Below are 17251 nucleotides of genomic sequence, written 5' to 3'. Positions count from 1 at the left end.
TTTGCTCAGGCTTGACAAAGCGTCCACTATTCTACAATCTGTTGAAATGTTCTACATGTCCTAATTTTTGTGTTCTGGATGAACGCTCAATGTGCCCCAATGTTTATCAGATGAATGTGCCACTTCCAGTGTGTGTCCCAAGCTCTATGCCTGGTGGGTCATTGATCTTTCCACAAAGGACTCGGTCTTCCCTTCCAGCCATTAGGTTAGAGAGTGATACTCACTGTTCTGCCTATTCTCGACATTATTCAACCATTTGTAGGCTAAACACGATGCTTCATTTATGGGAGGTTCTCCTTTGCATCAATCTCCATATAGGAAACGAAGCGTGGATCCTTATCCTACATTTCCTCTAGTTGCTGTTCTTGCCCAGCAGTCACAGCATTGGCAGTTTTCTACTATCCAGTGTTCAAGACCTACGTTGCCTCAGGAGCTTCTCCAAGTTTATCAATGTCTCCACTGCCTAACACTTTCAAGGAGTGTATAAGTTGACCAAAATTTGACATTTGTTGTACTCCTGTTGAGGAGGATGATAGTCTTTTTTTTTTTTTTTCTCTTCTGATTAGGCGGTTTACCCCGACTTCATTGGAATGTGTAGCCAGGATTAGACGTTCTCATTCCCCTTCCATCTCTTTGACCCACACCCCAGAGGTGTGTCTGGAATGAAAGAATGTTCCGTAGAAGTGTAAGACCTCCCAACTGGTCCGTAAGCAGCATCCTTCTCATACTCCACATCCACTGGTTTAACCTGGGTATCTTCCCATTGTGTGTCTTTGCTCATCACCATTGATGAGACTCCAGAGATCCCTTTGGAGGTAGAACCTTCTGAACAAACAGAAGTTGTTCCCTTAGAGGTTTCTACTTCCAGTGTGGGGGAAAAGTCTTCTTTTATATAGGTCATGAGCCTCATTCGACCAATCAATGGCCATGGGGAAGCTAGTATTGAACGTGTAGTAGGGAGATATACCTTTATAGTGTACTGTAGATAGATTTTTCCTTAAGACTCAGAGTTCCAGGCAGAACCTAAATCTTTCTTGGTGTCATCAGGCTCTTGACATCTTACATCAAGTATTAAAACAGATTTCTGACTGATCCCTTGCTGAAGGCAGTGAGATCATTGAAAACTGCTGCCATCTCCTCTTTTGCATCAACATAAGTTCTACATAAGTTCTACATGCTGGAAGGTGCACATCCTAACCCATCGATCAGGACGTCCACTGTTGACACTGGAGGTGTCTCAGAACTGTGTAGCTCAGCAATCGTCTACTTTTATGCTTCCAAGCTGTCCATCTTAGAAATGTTATCATCAATGTCAACTTTACAGGCATGTTTCTGGTTAGACAACTGGTTATGGGCAGCGTCCTATTTTGCATTTTCAGACAATCTTGGATTCAACTATTTTTTTCTGGAGCTGTAGTTTTTTTTTTTTTTTTTTTTTTTTTTATCAGTGTGCTTTTCTCTTGGTCAACTGTATTCTCCAGCATAGATCTGCAGTCGTAAGTTCTTACCCCGGATGGCTAGTTGAGACTCCCTAGTCCTACGCAATATGTCTGTTACTCGACACCCGACCTTGTTTTCACACTTGGAATTAGCTGCAGCAGCTTAGAAGTGGGAGAAGGATAGCCTGGGTACTTTTTTCAGGAGGGCAGAGTCATCACTCTTTTCTGCTCCTCCTCCATCTAAGTCTCATGCTTCCCCACCAGAACCCACACCTCAGCATTATCGGCTGCCTGATGAAGACCTTACTCATCACAAGAAACAAGGAGACTTCTCGCTGTCCTTTTGCTGTAGGGACCACCCCTTCCGAAAGTTGAGGACGGCGTGGTGCCCATTAGAGATGGCAATTCCCCTGACTTACCACCTGTTGTGGGGTACTTGCAAAGTCATTGTACAAGGTGGCAGTTTCATGTGCCAGAACCCTGGGCGGTAGAATTCTTGTGATCAGGGTATTTCGTCCCGTTCACAGACTGTCGCCCTTCTCTGACTCACTCTGATGAACCTGTCATTATATTTGAGGGGATCAGAGAAATATCTCCTCTTGCAGGGCGAGCTTCACAGGAACTGGAAAAGAATGCAATCGAAGAAGTCTTCGACAGGTCCCCAGGATTCTTCAGCAACATCTTCTAAGCGGAAAAGCTGACAGGAGAAGGAAGACCTGTCGTAGACCTTTCCGACTTCAACCAGGCTATTCAGCAGGATGACTTCCTGCTGTCCATAGACCTCAAGAATGTCTACTTCTAGATCCCTGTCTATCCAAGGTCAAGGAAGCATGTGAGATTTTCCTTTCAAGGAAGGATCCTACAGTTCAAGATGTGCTTCAGTTTGTCCACGGCACCTCAAATGTTCTGCCCTCCCTTCAGTCCAGTCTCCTCTTGGGCTAACGCCACGGCGATCACTCAGTTTCTGGTACAGCACTGTCTCTCCCATGGGAAGAAAAACACTACAAATGAAACAATGCTACTTCTATTGATTGTTTTCTTCTTGTCTATGTTTCTAAATTCTATTCCTTGCAGTAGTAATGAAAACATAGAAAGAGGGAAGAAACAGCGACACCCTTCAAACTGACAAGCGGTGGAATAGAGCACTCACGCACCACTAGGTTTCTGGTACAGCACCTCTCTCTCAAGAGGAGATAAATGCCACAAAAGAAATGATGCGGCTCCTATCGATTGGTCTCTTGAAGAGAGAGTGTGAAATGGAGCAAAGCCTTCAGTTCTAGAGAGTTGATATAGTAAATCATGTCCTCCTGTGTCCATAGACTGGAAAAGTACTGGATTTGGAGATATGGACCACATCCTTGCCAAGTTGTCTGGGAAAAGGAGAAACTCCGGAGGAGGGGCAGGCCTACAAAGGGGATCCACTGACCAGGTTCTCTCCTCGAATGTCACCATGAGTGATCTGTTTTGACTTCTGGAGGACTGTGTCCTAAACGAATGGCGAGTTCGTCCTTTGCCACCATTGGGACTTCAGTGCCTATTGGGTGAAATGCAAGTGCTTCCTTCAGAGAGAAACCAACTGTTCTAGAGATGTGAGGTGCCCCAGGAGTCTTAGCCAACGTATCGCTTCGAGTGAGTTCATTATGAAGAAGGCTGCTGCAACTTTTCTAAATCAGAGCAGCCTGTCTCTAGACAGAAAAACACTTGCTTGGACCGTATCAATACTCGTGCCCAAGTGCTGCAGAAGACTTGGAGGACCAAGGACCAACTTCTTGACTTATCGTGACTCCAAGATCTTGACAAAACTTGAGTAACTCTTTTTGGTGTGGAGTTTGAGCTTCCGACTCTGCCAGTAACAGCTAGTCATCAAGGTAACACTAAAGTCTGATGTCCATGGTGTGAGCCCAGGATGACACCAGGGTAAAGACTTGTGAATACATATGAGGCTGAAAATTGGCCAAATCAAAGGGGACACTATTGGAATCTTCTTACTCCATAACCAAAGCAGAGATACTTTCTTGATAGTGGATGGAATGGGATTTAATAGTACTGTCCATGTCTTTGAGGTCTATGGACAGCTGGAAGTCTTTTTGTCTGATTGCTTGTAAGACTGTGCTGGGAGTCTCCATTTTGTATAGTGTTTGAAGAACCAAACGGTTCAAATGAGAAAAGTTGATGATTGGTCTCCAACCCCTGTCAACTTTTCAACCATGAACAAGTTGCAGTAGAAGCCTGGAGACCTGTCATAGACGTCCTATGGCAGTCTTACCCTGCATAGTCTGAACCTTGTCTTGTAAGAGATCATCTTTGGCAGAGATCATCTTTGGCGAACCCTCTCAAGTACAATAACTGGATCTTCGGAATCTGATTGAGAGGAGGGCGGCAGTTGGTGAACGGCACAGAGCACTCGGGTGACTTGACAGGGATTCCCCTCAAGCGGTGTCACGAGAGGAATAATTTCTTCGCCGACCATGACCACTCCAGTTGGATTGTCCATGGCAACAAAAGGAATGAGACGAGTTGCCCTGTCTTCTGTAATTAGGATGGCCTGGGCTAACTCTGGCTTAGTGGAGGCCATAGGAGTTTTTAATTTGAAGTTGCTCATCAAAAGAAGGTGGCTTGGCTCACTTTCTCCCACTTTTCAACTACTGCTGCGCCTTATTCAGGAGGGAAAAGGTCGGGCATTATGTCAACGGTGTGTTATGCCAAGTCAACGCATACTTTGACGCCATCCGACGAACCAACTTGTTTATCACTGCTTCCCGACGCTTGAAGATGCAATTGCTCCAAAGGAGGGAACACTGGTGGATCAAAAATTCAAGAGCCTTGGCCAGTTAAAGGACGAATTCTTCGTACGGTTTCCTTTTTCTTGGAATCGGTGAGATTTTCCGAAACAGCAAAGTAGGAGTTTGTTACTGACCAATGGTCCAACAGTGAATATACTTGCAAGGCCAACATAACAGTAGTTTCCAAATTCAAACTCTGAATTCTCTATTCAAGGAGAAATCTCCAGATTCATTTTGAGCTAAATGTCATGATGAGCTTTTGTCATGTCATAAGGTAGCTATGAAGGTTCATATCCCTTTTGGTACACGACATCTTTATGATGTCTCTCCATTCTAAATCATGAGGTTTAGATAAAAACATAGGAAGAGGGAAGGCATTGGGTATAGCACTCACTCGTTCCTAGGGTTCAGGTACAGCACTGTCTTTCCATGGGATGAAAAACAGTAGGAATAAAACAATGCCAATTCTATCAATTGGTCTTTTGAACTTGATGCCATTTCTCTTTTTTTAATCCTTTAAGTAGTAATGAAAACTTCACATTTTAAAAATGAATTGCCCTCTGGATGGCAGCAACCCAGGACAAGGATGTACAGTACAATCTGGTAAGAGGAGAAAACGGTGCATCTTGCCCTAGCATCCCTTGACCCAAAGAATAACATATAATGGGTCACGTCCCTCCGTGTTGAGTATCACTATCATGATATCAGGGTCTATTATTGATTGATTAATTTTAAGGATTCTGTCATCCTTATCAGGGTCTATGAATAACCATGTGAAGGCTAGTGTATGGTTTTAACATTTGCACTGAAAAATATGTTCCCTCTTGGAAAGAATTTGAGGACAACACTTCTACCTACAGTAAAAAACTACTTGTCAGTAGTAGGTAGTGATGAATTATCATTATAATTATTTACATTGACATATATATATATATATATATATATATATATATGATGATCATTGTTATATGTACCTTTATTGCTAATACACCTTTAGCATATATGTTGTGTTAGCAATACATGTATGCAAGTATTCTTGTTTATTGGAGCATAGGGAATACTATGTTGCATTTATATAATCTCATGTGGCATGCATTTCATATTTTAATTATCTGGTATTATTGCAACCAGTCTTTCCCGTAGCCCGCCACTGTTAACAGCTCCTTCCAGTGTATTACGTTTATTTTGATTATTTTCACTTATTATATGGCTTAAGAACTTACGCAAGTGTTTCTGTGAAAACCTTATTTACTTTATATCTAACGATAACTAAGATGGCGCAGTGATTGATTTGCCATAAGTGAATTTTGATCATTTAGTGAACTTATCCAACCAGCCTGGACAATGCAAGAAGTGTTTGTGTTCATCGTAACCAAGTTCGTTAGCAGTTGTGAACCATAACTTCGTTATGATGTATACACTGGCAGCGACTTTGTTTTGTGATTACAGTGACTCTATATAGGGCTGTGTTTATTCTAGCAATCTGAGTTTAGGGCTAATGTGCGTCGGCCATCTGCAGAGGCCGGAACAAGAGCGTCACATTCATACTCAGCTGCGTTCGAGGGGAGACTAACGGCTCTTGCTGTGCATGCAACAGCCACGGCAGTCACAGTGTTACCAGATACAGCATAGCTCTGTTGCCTCGAGCTATTGTACTCGGTGATTGGCTACCGTTTGTGACGTCATTGTGACGTTACCACTGACGGCATTGAGTGATATTTTCTCATGGATTTCGTGAGATTTTTCTATTTATGCCGCAGAAACACGATAAAGGAAGGAGACCAAAGACTTCTGAGGTTTCTCCCCCATCATCCCCAACCCCAACTGACATGACGTCATCTCCAACGCATTCAAGATCTACTTCTCCTTCATCAACCCCTTCAACCATGGATTTTATCAGCAAAATGTTTGAATACATGGATAAAAAAGATGAAGAAAGAAGAAAACAGGATGAAGAAAAGAAGACAATGTCAGACATCAGGAAGAATTCAAAGCATTAATTGAAGCTATGACTGGTCCCAGGCATACCCTATCTCAAGCAAGTGGTATAGGGCCCCCTACCCCAGCACCATCGTCTGCAAGTGTTCTTCAAGTGCCTAATTCAGCTGTGCAAACACCTAAGGTAACAGTAAATTTGCCTCCACCATTAACCCATGATGTTACTTATAGTCAATACACAGAATGGAAGCAGAAATGGAAGGATTATGCTGTTATGGTAGATTTGGATAATTTACCTCAACCTAAGCAGTTGATACAGCTAAGGGCATGTCTCAGTGTTGAGATGAGATGCTTGTTAGAACACAATTTGGGTATTCCACCAGACTCAACTATGCTTTTGGATGATGTTTTATGTCATATCGAAACTTATGTAAAGGGTCAGCAGAATGAAGCACTTCCTCGGTTAGCTTTTACTCAATGCAAGCAAGCAGAAGGCGAGTCATTAACAGATTTTTTTGTTCGTTTACAACAGCTCTCAGAGGAGGTTGATTTATGTAAAGGCGTTAACTGTGTGGAGGCCCAAATGAAACATGCTATTTTGGTTGGCATAAGGAATGAAGAACTCGCCAAGAAGCTCATTAGCATGCCTACAACAACAACACTTGAGGAAGTGAAGCTGACTTGCAGGGCTTTTGAGGCTGCAAAGAAGACAACGACGGAGCTTAAAGCTCCACAGACTTCAGTGCGTGCCGTGTCAAACTACAAGAAGTTAAAGAAGGCATTTGCTAAACCGGAGCAACCTAAGAAAATTCATCAGCAAGAGAAAACTCCTTCTTCAAGTAGCAGATGCAAGAATTGTGGTCAACAGCATAATAGTGACACATGTAAGGCAGTATCCCACAAGTGCAGGAACTGTGCTAAAACTGGCCATTTCCCATATACTGCCGCATGCCTAGCATTGGCTAAGGAGTGCCGCATTTGCCATAAATTTGGCCACTATGATGTTTGTTGTGCACAGAAAAAGTCAAAGGGACCAAGGGAGTCGAAAGATTTAAAGGAAACCAAATTGAACACCATCAAGATATCTTCCCCAGCCATACGTTCAATTAATTTACGTCCCCTAAGCTGTCCCTCACCACCTATCAATTTACATGTCACATTTGGCAGTAAATCAGGGAAGATCAATGTTATCCCTGATACTGGTGCAGATACCACTGTCTTTGGAGTGCAACACTTACAAGCATTGGGTATTGATGTCAAGGAATTGTCTCCGCCCCCTGAGTTGCAGTTTTCCAATGCCGATGGATCACCCATGGAAGGTAACGTCTTGGGATCAATGGAGGCCGTCATGACTTATGGTGATATCTCATACAAGGGGTATATTGATGTTCTTAGTTCTCTCCTAACACCATTACTGTGTTATGATGCCCTCCGCCACCTGAGGATCATTCCCTGGGACTTCCCACGTCAAATGCAAGAGAGGAAACTTAGCAGGACTTCAGCAGGAACCAGTCAGGTCCCAGTCAGCCAAGTTAATACATGTGAACAAATGTCCGTTCCTCCGCCTCCAGCCACATCCTGACCTGAGGAAGCCAGGCAATACTTTCTAAAGGAATATAGCGATGTGCTAATGACAAAGGAGCAGTTTCATCAAGGAGCACAACTCAAGCCAATGACTGGACCACCTATGCGTATTCACCTGAAAGAGGATGTGAAACCCTTTGCTATCTACACTTCACGTCTTATACCACTAGCCTTTCAAGAAGACGTCAAGACTGAGTTGGAGACATTGGTAGCACAAGGTATCATTGAACCTGTTGGGGATCAGCAATCCCCATGGTGTCACCCCTTAGTGGTCGTGGCCAAACCTACAGGTGGTGTTCGTGTCACCACAGATTTAAGCAAGTTAAATTCATAGGTTTTAAGGCCTGCACATCCTTCACCATTACCATTTAGTGCAATCAGGAGTATTGATCCTAATTCAAGGTATTTCTCCACCATGGATGCATTGTGTGGGTACTGGCAGATCCCACTAGCAGAGGAAGACCAAGCCCTTACAACATTCATCACGCCCTACGGTCGGTATTGCTAACGTCGTTCACCCATGGGATTCAGCGCTTCAGGGGATGCCTACTGCAGGAGAGGTGATATCGCTCTTCAGGGCATCCAACATTGTGTCAAGGTTGTGGATGATATCCTTGTATATGATAAGGATTATTATTCTCACTTATATAGGCTCAACAAAGTTTTGTCTCGCTGTAGGACTCATGGTATTACTTTAAATGCAGAAAAGTTTGTTATTGCTAGCCCTACAGTATCTTTTTGTGGGTATACGTTATCTGAAAATGGAATTGCAGCCGACAAGGAGAAAGTTCGAGCGATATCAGAGTTTCCAAAGCCAGCAAATCTGACAGATTTAAGGTCATTCATGGGCCTTACTAACCAATTAACAGAATTTTCACCCAATCTTGCAGCTGCAGCAGATCCGCTTCGGCCGCTAATGAGCCCTAAGAGATCCTTCACGTGGACAGCAGATCATGATGCCGCCTTTGCCAGTGTTAAAAAGGCTCTCTCTCAGCCACCTGTGCTGGCTCATTTCGATCCGACATGCCCCACCGTACTACAAACGGATGCTTCTCGTTTATATGGTTTAGGATACGCACTTCTACAAGACCATGGAAAAGGCCGTTTCCGCATGGTCCAGTGTGGTTCAAGATTTTTGGCCGATGCAGAAACTAGGTGGGCCACCATTGAGCTAGAATGTTTAGCTTCAGTTTGGGCTATGAATAAATGTCGCCATTACTTACTTGGATTGCCCCATTTCACATTGGTGACTGACCATAGACCCCTGATACCCATCTTGAATACATATACATTGGATGCAATAGAAAACACACATATTCAGCGTCTGAAAGAGAAAATTTCACCCTATATCTTCACTGCAGTATGGCGTAAAGGCAAGGAACATTGCATCCCTGATGCCCTTTCACGTTCCCCGGTGAGCCACCCAACGCCTGAAGATGATATGTTAAATAGTGAAACCCATCTTTCCCTCAGGAGTGTTGTAGCCAAGACTGTGGATGCAATTTCAGAAGCGAAGACATCAGATACACAAGATCTTATCTTGGAAGAGATTCGCACCGCAGCACGTGAGGACCCCTCGTACACAAGACTCCTCCAGAACGTTGCCAACGGATTCCCCAGTCACCGTTACAATCTCCACAATGACCTACTACTGTACCCTATTGGAAAATAAGGGAAGATTTATATACCGATGATAACCTTGTCCTGTATGGTAGCCGAATAGTAATTCCCTTAGCTATGCGACGCAGCATTTTAAGACGCCTTCATGACAGCCATTGTGGAGCGGAGGCGACTAAGCGTCGGGCTAAGCAGACTGTATATTGGCCTGGTATTAATTCAGACATAGCAAATACTGTCCATGCCTGTGAGCCATGTCAGATAATGCAGCCAAGCCAACAGCGGGAACCACTATTATGCAACGAAAACCCCTCTCGTCCCTTCGAATCAGTATCGGCTGATTTCTTCAGTGTTGCTGGGAAATCTTTCCTGGTGTATGTAGACAGACTATCTGGATGGCCTGTAGTTGTAAAATTTGGTACCAATACTACAGCGGAAGTAACAACACGACACTTCAGTCACATCTTCCGAGACTTAGGTGTTCCAGTAAGGCTGAGGACAGATGGTGGACCTCAGTTTACCAGCTCAGAATTCAAGAATTTTCTAACCCGATGGGGTGTTCAACATGTGATATCCACACCTTACTATCCCCAAAGTAATGGCCATGCCGAAGCAGCCGTGAAGAAGGTCAAACATTTTATCCTAAAAGTAGCACCTTCTGGGAACATCGACACCGAAGATTTTGACAAAGAATTATTGGAAATACGGAATACTCCTAACTATGCTGGCCTTTCTCCAGCGCAGATATTATATGGCCAAGCCCTTCGATCATGCATCCCAGCCCATGCATCATCATTCAAGCAGGAGTGGCAAGAAAAAGCAAATGAATATGACCTTTGTAGCATCACGTACAGAAGCAGCCAAAATAAGGTACGACAGCCGTGCACACCCTTTGGAACCACTAAAGCTCAATGATAATGTCCGTATCCAAGACCCTATCTTCAAGTGATGGGATAAGACTGGCATTATTATGGGCATCGGTAGGTCACGAGACTACCATGTGAAGTTACCCTCAGGAAGAATATTATATCGTAACCGCCGTTTCTTACGCCCTGTACCTCATTCTCCTTCACATTTGCCTGACGAGACACAGCAATCTCCAAAGAAGAGGGATGTTGTCCCTGCTACTAGTCAACAACAGGAAAGTAGCACTCAAGCTGAGTATCGGCGTTCACCGAGATGCCATACCCATTCATATAGCTCATTGAACGCAAAGGGGAGGGGAAGGTGATGGATTATCATTATAATTATTTACATTGACATATATATATATATATATATATATATATATATATATATATATATATATATATATGATGATCATTGTTATATGTACCTTTATTGCTAATACACCTTTAGCATATATGTTGTGTTAGCAATACATGTATGCAAGTATTCTTGTTTATTGGAGCATAGGGAATACTATGTAGCATTTATATAATCTCATGTGGCATGCATTTCATATTTTAATTATCTGGTATTATTGCAACTTTGGGCTTCCTTGGGGCTTCAGGGCTCGCCCTCCAAGGAAGCCCTGTTTGACATAATCAGGTTAGGGGCAGCTGTCAAACAGTTGCCGACGTTAGCAGAGGTTGATCCTCTGTCTATCATCGCCATCGATCTCCTGTGCGCCAGCGCTCTCCTGCTCGCCAGCGCGCCACTGCGCGCCCATAGCCTGATGCGCTCCATGTGCGCCCACGATCTCCTGCGCGCCCACGATCTCCTGTGCGCCCACGATCTCCTGCGCGCCCACGATCTCCTGTGCGCCCACGATCTCCTGCGCGCCCACGATCTCCTGTGCGCCCACGATCTCCTGCGCGCCCACGATCTCCTACGCGCCAGCGCTCGCCTGCGCGCCAACGTTCTCCTGTGCGCCCACGATCTCCAGATCTGGGTGCAGGAGGGAAGATGCCTTCTTCCCCTGCTCGCCAGCGATCTCCTACGCGCCAGCAGACACAGACACGCCATCAGACCCCTCCTGCTCGCCAGCATTCCCCTACGCGCCATGGCGCGCAGTCACCAACGCGCCCACGCACGCCCTGCCCTTTCGCCCATTGCAGATGTGCGCCCTCTTGCACGCGCGCGCTCAACGCTATCACCCTCACGGGCTCATAGAGATCCTGTATGTCCACGCACACTCGAGCAATCGCCTCCGTGCGTGGGAACGCTTGTTCAACCTACTGCGAGGCCTCAGCATTCTCAAGAACGCACCCCTGCGCGCCATCGATCACCTGCGCGCCCACGCGCTCCATCGCCCATGCGCGCCCGCGCGCTCCATCGCCCCTGCGCGCCCACGCGCTCCATCGCCCCTGCGCGCCATCGATCACCTGCGTGCCCACGCGCTCCATCTCCTGCGCGCCATCGCTCGCCCACGCGCTCCATCGCTCGCCTGCGCGCTCCATCGCTCGCCCGCGCGCTCCATCGCTCGCCCGCGCGCTCCATCGCTCGCCCGCGCGCTCCATCCCTCGCCCGCTCGCCATCGCTCGCCCGCTCGCCATCGCTCGCCCGCGCGCCATCGCTCGCCCGCGCGCCATCGCTCGCCCGCGCGCCATCGCTCGCCCGCTCGCCCGCGCGCCATCGCCATCACCCGCGCGCCATCGCCATCCATCACCCGCGCGCCATCGCCATCACCCCCGCGCCATCGCCATCACCCCCGCGCCATCGCCATCACCCCCGCGCCATCGCCATCACCCCCGCGCCATCGCCATCACCCCCGCGCCATCGCCATCACCCCCCCGCGCCTGCACGCGCGAACGATCGCCCGCACGCGCGAACCAGGTAAAATCCCATTGTGCGAGCGCCAGCGCGACCACCAGTGCGATTTCGCAGCGGGATTCCCAGCGCGATCCCATGCGCAAGGCTGCAGGACCGCATGCGACCAGGTCTTCGTCTTCCCCCCCCCCTTGGCAAGCGCAGACCAGCGCAGGAGAACACCGGATAGGTCCAGGAACTTTCCTTCTTCCCCTTCTTCTTTTCAGGAAGACCCTGTTGTGGTTTCTATTCCTAGGGATCTAACGATCCCCTTCCATCCAGAGGGAGTCTCTGTTAGCACCGCTGTCAATAAGCAGCCATGGTTTGGGTCCCTTGTCAGAGCTGTCATGCAGGCCTTAAAGCCTGCTTTCTCCGAGTTTGGCCTCAAATCAGCGGCAGTTCCGACCCTCCTGAAGAGGAAGAAAGGAGTAGACGACGTGGTGACTTCTCCAAGGGTTAAGCTGGCTCCTCAGAAGTCTTTGAGGAAGGCTCCCTCCCTCCCCCAGACTTTCTCTCCTTCCCCTTTGGACGAAGATTTCCTGTCCTCAGGGGATTCTCGTGAGGTGAGGCGTTCTCCCATTGCACCAATGGGAGAAACCCCACCTCGCGTAGAGAAGTCTTCTGGGGTAGGGGTTGAGAAGAGCCTCCCTCCATCGCTGTTGAAGTCCTGTATCCCTCCCAGGAAGGAGTCGAAGGACTCTAAGACTGTCCCTAAGTCGTCCTCGAGGATGAGACCAGAGCCAGCCAAGCCCGCGGAGAACGTCCACGAGTCCCCCCAAGAAGAGCCTTTGGGGACAGGAGACTCTGATGACGAATCTCAATGGGTTCTCGGATCTTGAGATTCCCCCTCGAGAGGGCAAGGACACGGTCCTGGACCGAGTCTTTGGCACTCAAAAACCCCCTAAGGCCAGCGCAGCTTTGCCTTGGTCCCAAGGGGTCAAGAGTGCCAGAGATAAGGTTGAGGGCCAGATCTCCGAGCTGGCCTCCTCCAGCCGTTCCAGCGCCGGCAACAAACTCCTCCCACCTCCTCGTGTCCATCAGAGGAGGTACTTTGAGATCATGGAGGAGTCTTGTTTAGCTCTTCCGTTACACCACTGTGGAAGAGCTTACCAGGGTAGTCCCTCTAGAGAGAGACTCCAACCGGCAAGTGTCTTTCTCGGCCTCGGAGATCCTCAGTCAGGAGAAGGTGGCGAAGTGTGCCATGCAGGCAACTTCGTGGCTGGATATCTGGCTAGGGTCTCTCTGCATCCTGTTACGATCCGAGGACCTGTCCAAGGAGAGTACCAGGAAGGCCTTGGAGACCTCCTTTCTTTCAGGCACTCGTACCATTGAGTTTCTAGCCCACCAAGTCTCGAACATGTGGGCTAATTCCATCTTGAAGCGTCGAGATGCGGTGTCTGAGAGATTTCACGCGAAGGTCCCCAGCACAAAGGTCAGCAGGCTCAGACATTCCTCCATCTTAGGGAGGAATTTGTTTGAGCCTAAAGATGTGGAACAGGCAGCATGAGAGGTGGAGGAAGTCCAACTAGGACTCTCTCCTACATAGGGCTCTTACATCAAAGCCCTATAAACCTCCAGCACCTCAACAACCTCGCCCGTCCAAGACAACGAAACCGTCAGTGGCAGCAAAGATAACAGTGTCAAAGCCCTTTCCTGTCAGAGACAGGAAAGGCAAGAAGTCCTCCAGGGGAGGGAAAAATCCTAGAGGGAGTGGCCGAGGCCGCAAACGCTAGGATTGGCAGTCCCCCTGCATGTCCACCAGTGGGGGGATGCCTACAAAGTTGCGCGATCAGGTGGCAGCAACTCGGGGCCGATTCCTGGACGATTTCCGTAATCAGTCAAGGATATCGCGTCCCGTTCACAACATCTATACCTCCCCTGACAGCGGATCCAGTGTCGTTGAGCTCCCTTGCTATGGGATCGGCTAGGGGGCAAGCCCTTCGGGCAGAAGGCGAGACCATGTTGAAGAAGGGTGCTCTCCAGGAGGTCGTCGACGGGTCCCCCGGCTTCTTCAGTCAACTCTTTCTTGTAAGGAACGTGTCTGGAGGCCGGAGACCAGTCATCGACCTCTCAGCTCTGAACAGGTTTGTCAAGCAGACCCCATTCAGCATGGAGACGGCAGACACGGTCAGACTCGCAATGAGACTTCAAGACTTCATGTGTACACTAGACCTGAAGGACGCGTACTTCTAGATCCATCCCAGTCCATCCGTGTTCAAGGAAGTACTTAAGATTCAGCCTAGACAACAAGATCTACCAGTTCAAGGTGCTGTGTTTCGGTCTCTCCACAGCACCTCAGGTTTTCACCAAAGTGTTCACCCTGATACCATCGTGGGCACACAGGATCGGCATCCGTCTCCTCTGTTATCTGGACGACTAGCTGATCCTAGCAGACTCGGAGTCAACCCTTCTTTGACACCGAGACAAACTTCTCGGACTTTGCCAAGATCTGGGGATCATGGTAAATCTCGAGAAGTACTCTCTGCTTCCTACTCAAAGACTGGTATATCTAGGCATGATCTTAGAAACCAAGCTCCACAAAGCCTTCCCATCAGACGACAGGATAGCAAGGCTGAGGAGGGTCTCAAGTCCTTTCCTCAGACGAGACTAACTCCCAGCCCAATCGTGGTTACGTCTCTTGGGTCACCTCTCATCCTTGGCCCGTCTAGTTCCCAATGGTCGCCTCAGAATGAGATCTCTGCAATGGCGACTCAAGTCTCGGTAGAATCAAGGACACGATTCCCCTGACGTCATGGTCCCTATGGGTCCTGCGGAACGGACGGACCTTCAGTGGTGGGTAACAGACAAGAACCTACGAAAGTGAGTGGATCTTCTCGTCCTCCCCCCGGATTTGATGCTGTGGTCAGAATCAGAAAAGTGCCTCCATATAAACCTGCTAGAAATGAAGGCAGTATTCCTGGCCCTTCAACAGTTCCGACAATACCTGGCGGGTCACTCTGTGGTGGTGATGAGCGACAATACCTGGCGGGTCACTCTGTGGTGGTGATGAGCGACAACACCACGGTAGTGGCTTACATCAACAAGCAGGGAGGCACCTTTTCGGAGCAGCTATCCCATCTTGCAGTAGAGATTCCGAGATGGACCGAAGTCCACTCAATTCCACTATCGGCTTGCTTCATTCCAGGCAAGAGGAATGTGCTCGCCGACAATCTGAGCAGAGCGTCTCGGATAGTGAGTACCAATTGGTCTTTGGATCGTCTAGTAGCCAACAAAGTCCTGACTTTGTGGGGTTCCCTGACTGTGGATCTGTTCGCTACAGCGTTGAACTTCAAGCTCCCGCTGTACTGCTCCCCAGTCCCGGACCCCAAGGCACTCTGGCAAGATGCCTTCCAACAACGGTGGGACAACATCGACGTTTACGCCTTTCCCCCGTTCTCTCTGATGAGGAGGGCACTCAACAAGACCAGAATATTGGTCAATCTCTCGATGACCCTGATAGCTCCACTATGGCATCACGCGGAATGGTTTCCAGACCTTCTGCAACTCCTAACGGAACTCCCGAGAGAACTCCCTCCACGACACGAGCTACTCAAACAACCACACGCCAACATCTTTCACAAGGCCGAAGCTTTGCTTCGGCTTCACGCCTGGAGAGTATCCAGCATCTCCTCGCAGAGAGAGGATTTTCGCAGCAAGTTGCGGAAAGGGTGTCTGGACACCTGCGGAAATCTTCCACAGGAGTCTACCAGGCAAAGTGGAGAGTTTTCTATGTTTGGTGTCATGGAAGGGGTATCTCTCCACTCGATGCCACTATTCCAGCAATAGCGGAGTTCTTCGTGTATTTGCGAGGAGAAATGCGCCTTTCAGTCTCGGCAGTGAAAGGCTATCGCTCAGCCTTAAGTCTTTCCTTCAGGCTCAAAGGAGTGGACATGTCTTCTTTGCTGGAACTTTCTTTACTCATACGAAGTTATGAACTTACTTGCCCTCAGTCGGAAGTGAGACCTCCTCCATGGAACGTGGTTCGAGTTCTCAGGTCTCTGAAGAGACCCCCCTTCGAACCATTACGCCAGGCTTCAGATCGCCACCTGACTTGGAAGACGGTGTTCCTACTTGCTTTGGCTTCGGCCAAACGAGTTGGTGAACTTCATGGTCTCTCGTATCGACATCGCCCATTCAAGGGGATGGGGGGAGGTAACGTTCAGATTCGTCCCTGAGTTTGTTGCTAAGACTCAGAATCCGGGAGTGCCAGACCCTCGGTTTGACTCTTTCCGGATTTCGAGTCTTCGTTCCGTAACAGATGACCCAGACCATCTCCTACTGTGTCCAGTAAGGAGTCTAAGGCTATACTGTATCTTAAAAGAACGGCTGCAGTTCGTCCCCAAATGCAAGCATTGTTTGTAAGCACTGGGAGGACAAAGAGGAGGGTCACCAAGAATACTATCTCAGCTTGGATTCGCAGGGTAATCCATCTGTCCCTGAATCCGGACCCTCCTCCGTCACGTCGCCCTAGAGCACATGATGTCGGGCATAGCTACGTCCCTGGCCTTCAAGAAGAACTTTTCAGTGACACAGGATCTACAAGCAGGGGTGTGGAAGCGTCAGACGACCTTCACAGCCCACTACCTGCAAGACGTGACCCACAGGAGGCTCGTTACGTTCTCTATCGGCCCTGTGGTGGCTGCACAACAGCTGGTTTAAACCTCAGGCTCCTTAATGGACAAGTAGCAGAAGGTTGAGGGTATTGTTACCCGGTTTTAGTCTGCATGAATGAAAAGGTATGTCTGGCCCTTATTCTTTTCTTCATCCTCCCCTCTCTTGGGGAAAGCAGCATCCTGGGTTCTCTGCACAGCTGACCTCAAACCACTGCAGGTAAACCATGTTCCCTTGTGTTCCTAGTACAGTATTAAGCTAATACTGTCACGTCCCCATACCCTGACGAGGTGGTGTTGGGAGAGTCCTAGCCTTAAGTTTCCATCTAAAGGACTTCAGGTCAACCTCCGAGGACGTGTCACACTTCATTCCTCCACACACAGCTTATGTAGGCCGCAGCCCTTGCAGAGCAAGGTGCTAGCGAGGTGCAGGGACTCCTTACCGTTGAGTGCCGACACACTTAGATACTGAGTCCCCGGGCAAAAAGCCAAAAGCCAGTAATGGCTGGGACTTACCACCCTACCTAAG

At 48.1% G+C, this 17251-nt stretch overlaps 1 protein-coding gene across 2 annotated transcripts in view; it reads left to right on the top strand.

Moving 5' to 3' along the window:
- The window catches only part of LOC137638204 (uncharacterized), a 986676-nt gene that overhangs the window by 213453 nt on the left and 755972 nt on the right, over positions 1 to 17251 (top strand). The gene's annotated exons all lie outside the window — the stretch shown is intronic.

The sequence above is a fragment of the Palaemon carinicauda genome, chromosome 3 (assembly GCF_036898095.1).
Source record: "Palaemon carinicauda isolate YSFRI2023 chromosome 3, ASM3689809v2, whole genome shotgun sequence".
NCBI lineage: Eukaryota > Metazoa > Arthropoda > Malacostraca > Decapoda > Palaemonidae > Palaemon > Palaemon carinicauda.
Note: the sequence above shows the minus strand (reverse complement) of the source record. Positions and strands in the feature narration are given on the sequence as shown.